Source organism: Bubalus kerabau, chromosome 16 (genome assembly GCF_029407905.1).
Source record: "Bubalus kerabau isolate K-KA32 ecotype Philippines breed swamp buffalo chromosome 16, PCC_UOA_SB_1v2, whole genome shotgun sequence".
Classification (NCBI taxonomy): domain Eukaryota; kingdom Metazoa; phylum Chordata; class Mammalia; order Artiodactyla; family Bovidae; genus Bubalus; species Bubalus kerabau.
This window is the reverse complement of record NC_073639.1, coordinates 53,893,000-53,901,600: the sequence shown is the minus strand read 5'-3', so window position 1 is coordinate 53,901,600 and position 8,601 is coordinate 53,893,000. Positions and strand designations below refer to the sequence as shown.

The 8,601-nt window shown below is 45.3% G+C and overlaps 1 long non-coding RNA gene across 1 annotated transcript; it reads right to left on the bottom strand.

Annotated features, from left to right (window-relative positions):
• Positions 1 to 1,335: 1,335 nt before the first annotated feature.
• LOC129629984 (uncharacterized) lies at positions 1,336 to 8,280 on the bottom strand. The gene is made up of 2 exons (XR_008703446.1): positions 7,966 to 8,280; positions 1,336 to 1,768 (listed from the first exon to the last, which is right to left on the bottom strand). It is a non-coding gene; the product is annotated as an uncharacterized LOC129629984 (long non-coding RNA).
• Positions 8,281 to 8,601: the final 321 nt, after the last annotated feature.

Sequence of the window (8,601 nt, the reverse complement as noted above, 5' to 3'; positions counted from 1 at the left end):
AATATCTTTATGACTGGCCAAGCTTTAAAGATAGAGAAATCGGGGTTGGAGTGGGAAGTATAAAAGATTTTCACAAATGCTGGTCGGGGTCCTTGGCTAAGAGGAGACTCTGCCTTGGGCCTGCCGGTGTAATAAACTGCACTCCACTATTTGCATTGTCCTTCTAAGTTTGTTTCCCGGAACGCGTGGCTATAACATTGTAAACACACACACACACACACACACACACACACACACACAAAACCCGTATTTATTATAGAATCCTTAGTGATTTGTGTGTGTGTGTGCTCAGTGCTTTGTTTAGTTTATATCATTCATATCCCGCCATTGTATGGCTATGTGTTACTGACAATATATAATTTTGTTCTCCAAAATTGGTATGTTCTCCAAACTCGGGGCCATCTATTGAAAGGTTGTTGCTGAACCACGGAAGACATTGGGACTCTTGGCCTCCAGAGAAGAATTCAATCCGGGGCTGGTGACCAGGCTTGATAACTCAGAGCTTTTGTGCGCTAAAGTTTTATTAAAGTACAAAAGAGATAGAGAAAGCTTCTGACATAGACATCAGGAGGAGGCAGAAAGAATGCCACCCTGCCCCGCTAGTCTTTAGCCAGATGTCATATAGCTACTAGCAGTCTGCTTAATTAGAGAAAGGAAATGTCTCAAAACTGAAGAGAATAGCACCAGGTCCCTCACCCACAACATGCATTTTGAGATAACCTTGGCACCAGGTGAGTTGTCCCGGGCCATAAAATGATTGACAAGAATCTTGAAGAAAGGCAGGTTTCCAAGCAAATACAGTTTCATTAACAGCTTAAGAGAGCATTTGCATGAGTAAAACATACCGGTTTGTCAAGTTGGTTCTGAGTCTTAGGCAGAAGGGACTTGAAGAGTCTAGGGTAAATACATAGCTCATTAACATGGTTTAAGACAAACATTTCCATAAGAAAAACACATTGGTTAGCTCAAAGTTTGAGAAAAGTTAACTTCAGGTGGAACCAGGTGTCATTATGGCAGGTTTTTAGAATTTTAAGAGAAACCTCTTTTTAACTGTGTATAGAGAAGGGGGAAAAAAATCTAACACTTGTTTCCTCCTGCCACTTAAGAGAGAGATAAAAAAAATGTCTGACACTTGCAGCCTATATCCTCCATTTAGAGACCCCTGGCCTTCCTGCCTGTTACCCTCTCATTCCCCCCTTTTCTTTTAGGAGAATTATGTTGCCTAGGGAAAGGGGCGTTGCTCCTAAATTGGTGAGGTAACATATTCTCCTAACCGTCATATTGAGGGTCTCTGATCCAGGGGCCCCAAGTAGTTGTTGGAGGAAGCGGAGGCAGTTGCAGGAGTTTGAGCAATCATTTGTAACTTAAAAGCCTTCATGCGACTAGAAACAAATCCAGCTACACAGTTACAGATGCAGGGAGCAAAGAGCAAAAACAGAACAATAAGCAAAGTTAAAAGTCACATTATGTCCATAGTTAAGGTACAAATTGTTGCACTAGTGCATTTTAGGATTGTTAGATGTCATCAGATGAACAAGAGGCATTACATATGATTGGTAGTCACAGACTTGAAGAAAGTCCTTTCCCGGAAGTGAAGGAAGTCTTCCACTGATAGAGGGGAGGGCTCCGCAGACCCAGCAGCTAGACTGATTGTGGAATGCAGCGTAGGAGTGAGCCCAGGACAGGAAGGCATTTCTTGAGGATCAAAGGGCAGACTCAGGGTTTTTGGAGTCAGCAGAAGCAGGCTCACATAGATTATCAGGCCCATCTGAAAAGTAAAGTCAGAGCATAGAAAGACATAAAATGACATCACTTAGTTCTGGTCAGGGTGCCACCTCTTAACTCGAGTGTGGTGCACCCACAAATCAATTCCTGGCACCTTGAGAGCTGTGGGAGAAGAAAGAATAACCTGGTAAGGGCCCTCCCAGAGGGGCTCGAGGGATTGGCCCCCAGATGCTAAAGTTTTTATCAGGACCTCGGTTCCTGGCTCAAATAGACACTTGCTTGACTCAGAGGCTGGGTCAGGAGTTGCCTCCCGGAGTTTCGTCAATGCTTGTTGAAAAGCTGAGAGCGGAGTTACATAATTAGTTAATTCCAAGGCTTTAGGAGAATTTTTCCATTGAGCATTTTCAGGAATTAATCGTCTATCCTCAGACTGTAACCATCTTTTATCAGTAATCTTTGCTCCTCTTCTCTCATCTTTCTAATTCTTCCTCAGTATATTGTGGTTTTTCCTGTTCAGCAGGACCTGTCCAGATCTAAGGCATCTGCAGTGAAGGGGTTTTGTAAAGTGACGATTTTCTGGCTTGACAGTCAGCCAGATGATTACCTTCAGCTACTTTACTCTAGTCCCTGCTGTGCCCTTTGCAATGCATAACAGCTACTTCTTTAGGACAATATATAGCAGTTTAAAGTCTCTCGATCTCTCTGATATGCTTAGTAGGTTCTCCTGCTGCCATTTCAAACTGTCTTCGCATATTGCAGCAAGAGCATGTCAAGTCAAATAAGCATACTTAGAATCCGTGTAGATATTTACTCGCTGCCCTTTGCTTAACTCTAGAGCTCAGGTCAGAGCCACAAGCTCCGCTAGCTGAGCACTCCTTCCCTGGGGGAGAGTTCACTTCTAAAACCTACTCAGCCATCACCATGGCATAACCTTCTTTAAGCTTCCCATCCCGAACAAAAGAACTGCGATCTGTAAATATTTCCATGTCACGACTGTCTAATGCGGTATCCATCAGATCTTCATAGTTTAGTTAGAAATTGGGAACAATCATGATCAGGTGTTTCATTTTCCTTTCTCAGGAAGGAAAGTGGAAGGATTTAAATTTCCACAAACTTTAAGCTTAGTTATTGGTCTAACAAAAATGACTGATATTTAAGAAGCCTGTCATCCAGATATTAACCTTAGAGTTTAAGATTCCACTCCTATAGGCTGCTGGTGAGGCCGTCGGGCTTGTGTCAAAACTCCCAGGGCCATACCTTTTCTTTCAGTGACAAACAAATTAAGTTCTGACTCTGTGGGCATGCTCAAAGCGGGAGCTTGCAAGAGAGCAGGCCTAAAGAGCCTTTATAAAAAGCCTTTGAGTATCTGGAGACCAAACCAGTTTGTCGGTTTGGGCTTGTTGAGTTTATATACGGAGAAGGCAATGGCACCCCACTCCAGTACTCATGCCTAGAAAATCCCATGGAAGGAAGAGCCTGGTAGGCTGCAGTCCATGGGGTCACGAAGAGTCGGACGCGACTGAGCGACTTCACTTTCACTTTTCACTTTCATACATTGGAGAAGGAAATGGCAACCCACTCCAGTGTTCTTGCCTGGAGAATCCCAGGGACGGGGGAGCCTGGTGGGCTGCCGTCTATGGGGTCGCACAGAGTTGGACACGACTGAAGCAACTTAGCAGCAGCAGAGTTTATATAGAGACTGGGCAAGTTCCCCATAACCCAGAATCCAAATGCAGCAGTAGCTTGTGATTCCTAAAAATCCTCTCAATTGTCTTAAAGTCATAGGTAGGGGATGATTTAATATAGGTTTAATTCTCTTAGGGCTTATGACCCTAGTCCCTTCTGATATGATTAGGCCCAGATATCTAACAGATTGTTGACAAAGCCAAGCCTTTTCACTTGAGGGCTTATAACCTCAGCCTGCCAGAAAATTTAAGAAATCTGAGCCTTGTGAGCAAGCTTCCTGTCTCAGTACAAAGCAGATTATCATCTACATATTGTAGCACCACTGCTTCGGAGCTATTAAAGTTTTGTAGATCGTGACAAATTTTGCCCAAACAGGTGGGGGCTGTCATGAAATCTCTGGGGCAAAACTGTCTAGGTTAACTGTGAAGCTGGCTAAGTAGGTTCTTCAAAGACCAATAGGAATCAACTTTCCTCTACCAAAGGCACAGACTAGAAGGCATCTTTTAAATCAATTACTGAGAAACATTTGGCTCATTCAGGAATTTCAGACAATAGAGTATATAAGGATTAGGCACCACAGGATGTAAAGGAACTACAGCTTCATTTATTATTCATAAATCTTGAACTAGACTCCATTTACCATTTGATTTGTTTATACCCAAACAAAAAGCATGGGCTGTTACAGGGAATAGTCCTTGCTCCTTTAAATTCTCAATTATGGGTTTTGACCCTTCCTTAACCTCAGGTTTCAGGAGAAGGCGATGGCACCCCACTCCAGTACTCTTGCCTGGAAAATCCCATGGACGGAGGAGCCTGGTAGGCTGCAGTCCATGGGGGTCGATAAGAGTCAGACACGACTGAGCGACTTCACTTTTACTTTTCACTTTCATGCATTGGAGAAGGAAATGGCAACCCACTCCAGTGTTCTTGCCTGGAGAATCCCAGGGACGGGGGAGCCTGGTGGTCTGCCATCTATGGGGTCACACAGAGTCAGACACGACTGAAGTGACTTAGCAGCAGCAGCAGCAACCTCAGGTTTCAGTGGATACTGCTTCTTATGTGGAAATACCTGTGGATCTTTGAGCTTGACAACTACAGGAATAACATTTTGTGCTTGACCCACAGATTTTCCATCAGCCCACACCCTAGGATTTACATTTTGTTCAATTAAAGAGAGAGAAAAGGAGGGCTCCATATTCGTGAAAACAGAGACATGGACCTTGCTCAGTATATCCCTCCCAAAAGGGGTGAGGGACTCTGCCATGATCAGAAACTCCTTTGAAAATAGCAGAGTCTCACTTGCAGCTTAAAGGAAATAATGTTTGGCTCATCCAGACAGTCCCATTATGGAAGCGGATTAGGAAGAAAGGGACCCAGGGGCTTCAGTAAGCACATGGTAAGTTGCCCCAGTGTCTAAAAGGAAATCGACAGATTGGCCCCCCAGTTATTAATACTCGGGGTTCCTCAGGTGTTATTAGGACGGGGAGCTTGTGTGGGGACCCCCCGGGCACCTTCAGTGCAGATAGTCTTGAGAGTCTGGCCCCTGAAACCTACGCCTCTGGGGGCGTTCTCTCCACCAGTGTGGTCCCTTGTAGACCCAACAGGGAGCTGGGGGCGGCTTAGATGCCTGAGGGCAATTCCACTTGCGGTGCCCCTCCTTTCCACAGTAACAGCAGGCCCAGCCCTTTCACCTGGGTCCCTCGGGGCATTTTTCTCAAGCTCTTTTAGAATGGTTCTGACAGCCATTGCAAGGGCTTCCGCCTCTTCCTTTGTCTTTCTCTGCCTTTCTTTCTTTTCCTCATATTCCCTGCCATAATAGACTGTCTGAGCCAGTGGCAACAGATTATCTAAAGACTGATTTGGTCCATACCTCTGTTTTAATAGTTTACGGCAGATATCTGGAGCCAACTGAGAGAGAAAGCTATCTTTTAAGATCACTCTTCCCACTTCGCTTTCAGGATCAATCTCAGTGAATCTGTGAAGGGCTTCTCTCAGTCTGTCTAGGAATTTACTAGGAGTTTCCTTCTCCTCATGTTCTATGTTGGCCAATTTGGCATAGTTTAAAGTCTTAGCTGGAGAAGGCAATGGCACCCCACTCCAGCACTCTCTCCTGGAAAATCCCATGGACGGAGGAGTCTGGTGGGCTGCCAGTCCATGGGGTCGCTAAGAGTTGGACACAACTGAGCGACTTCCCTTTCACCCACTGGAGAAGGAAATGGCAACCCACTCCAGTGTTCTTGCCTGGAGAATCCCGGGGATGGGGGAGCCTGGTGGGCTGCTGTCTATAGGGTCGCACAGAGTCGGACTGAAGCGACTTAGCAGCAGCAGCAGCAAAGTCTTAGCACGCCTGAGTCCTTCAAGAATGCATCTGACAAAATGAATATGATCCCACCTTCCTTTAGCTGTGTTATAGTCCCTATCTGGTTCTGTAATTGGGACCGCCTGATTCCCAGTGGGGAGGGCGGCTATCTCATCCTCCCTCTTCCCTACTGATTCATTACCAAGCCATTCATCTCCATAAGCAACTGCTTTACCCAAAATTCGAGCTTTTGAGTCAGGAGATAGTGTTTGTCCCAAGATATATATCACTTCCCTCCAAGTAAGGTCATAAAGCAGAGTAACAACCTTAAAATCTCTAAAATATTTTTCTGGGTCCTCTAAATAGTCTCCCAGATCCTCCTTGATTCTTTGTATTTCTTGATAAGGAAAGGGTTCTTAATTCTCATAGACTGATTATTTTTCCCGCTGGGTGCTTCATGAGGCAACAGCTTGTGTGGCTGTTCCTCAGCCTCTCTGGTTGCTCTGTGCACATAATCCCAGGGATAGATTGGAGAAACCTGGTTTTCTTTATCTCTTTGACTTCTGTCCTCCATTTTATCCTGTATTTCACCCTTAGTTTTCGCTAACTGAGCATCTCTTACTTCGATTGTCTGAGCTTCTGTTGAAACCAGAGTAGTCTGAGGTCGTACTGAGACAGGGATTGTTTGGACCTCACTTCGGCAGTTTAAATCTCAGTTTGGGTTATTACTGAGACCAAGGCAACCCTTCCTGGGGCGGGGGGGAGGGGGGGGGTTTCCCTGACTTTCAGTTTGGAACCCTGGGTACAGGGGCAAAGTAGGAAGACAGGGGGGAGCTAATGGTTTCATACCCAAATCTAGGACATAAGTCTGGCAGGTCTCGCAGAAAGAAAAAGGGCAACACCTATGCTACTTCTACCCATTTCCCTTGTTTTCTACAGAACCGGTCTAATTGTAAAACAGTATTATAATGAAGACAGCCTCCAACCGGCCACCGTTGGGCATCCTCCAGTGATACTTTGGCCATGCAGTGTCACAAAGGAAGACCAGGTGTGTCTTCTTTAAGCCCCGGGGATCAAATCTATCCCAGTTTTTCAGGATACAGTTCAAAGGAGTGAGGCTGGAATTGTTAGCACCCATCTGTAAGAGAGAAAAAAAGTGACCAGCTCCATCTTTCTACTGGAGGCTTCCCTTCCTGCTCTAGATGGGGGACTTTACACTGAAGCTTTCCTTCCCTGGTCTGACGCAGGTGCCGTACTCGTCCCTCCTGGTTCTACCACAGAGACAGGGTGGGGATGTGCCAGGGGTGGACGTACCAGATGGCATCCCAGATTAGTGTCCAGTTCCTACCATTAAAATCTTGCTTGCCTCCGATGCCACCCGGGGTGCGATCAGAGTAACCTTGGAATGCCTCCCAATCTAAGACCACTGGGGGGAACATTTGTCTCCTGAGTGCCTGTGCACGTCCCTGAGTATATTCCTGACTACAAAGACTGGTACAAACAAAAACCAGTATGTTCCTTCCGAACATCACCACACCAGTATAAGCGATAGCAAAAGAGATGGTGAAGGCCTGGCCAATGAGGAAAAAAGTGATTTTTCTCCTTGAGTTATTAGGGCCAGTCCTTCCAGTTCATTCCCACAGATTCCACAGAAAAAATATCTAAGGAGTTAGGACAAAAGCCACTGGAGAGCCTCCTCTGGTGCACCAAGAGCCAGCGTTACCAAAGGAAGAAGCCCATTGCACTTCCAATCTGAGTAACCTTTATCCTGAGAGATGCTCTTGAAGCTAGAGCTACATCTAGTTTCTGAACTTTCGACTCCTAGCGAGGCTGGGTGCTTCCTGACTACCAATTCAAGTTTGGGACCAAAGTAACAGTACATAGATCACAAGTCCCTTGAAAGTCCACAATCCGACAGATTAGGTTAGTAGTTCTAATTCCCAATAACTTATGAAATGATCAAAGAGACCGGAAAATTTGACGGAGAAAGGAGAGATCAAATGCTTTGCCCATTTCTGGCCGCTCCCCGAAGGAGACACTGGGTGCCTCTTGGCATTGGCAGGTCGGTATAAACCCCCGACAGGGTTTCTGCCGTAAGCTGTATGAGGTCACCGCGGAACTGCGGAGCAGGGCTTCTTACTTGCTTTGTGCAGGGCATGTCATTCATTCACACAAGCACACCGTAGAGTTAGTAAAGAACAGCAGAAAACGTGTTCGCTAGGAGAACAAAGAACTAGAGCTCCAAGCATCCTTACCTTGTCCTGAAGGATCCCAGACGAGCCCCCAAGATGAAAGGTTGTTGTTGAACCACGAAAGACACCGGGCTTCTTGGCCTCTGGAGAAGAATTCAATCCAGGGCCAGTGGCGAGGCTTGATCACTGAGAGCTTTTGTGTAATAAAGTTTTATTAAAGTGTAAAGAGATAAAGTTTTATTAAAGTGTAAACAGATAAAGAAATTTCTGACACACATCAGAAGGGGTCAGAAAGAGTGCCCCCCTGCTAGTCTTTAGCCAAACGTCACTAGCAGTCTGCTAATTAGAGAAAGGAAATGCCTCAAAACTCAGAGAATAGCACCAGGCCCCTCACCCACAGCATGCATTTTGAGATAATCTTCGAACAAGGTGAGAGGTCCCTGGTCATAAAATGATTGACATGAATTCTTGAAGGAAGGTAGGTTTCCAAGCAAATACAATCTCATTAACACAGCTTAAGAGAACATTTGCATGAGTAAAACAAACCGGTTTGTCAAGTTGGTTCTGAGTCTTAGGCGGAACCGACTTGAAGGGAGCCTAGGGTAAATACATAGTTCATTAACATAGTTTAAGACAAACATTTCAGTAAGAAAAACCGCAGTGGTTAGCTCAAGTTTGAGAAAAGTTAATTTCTGGTGG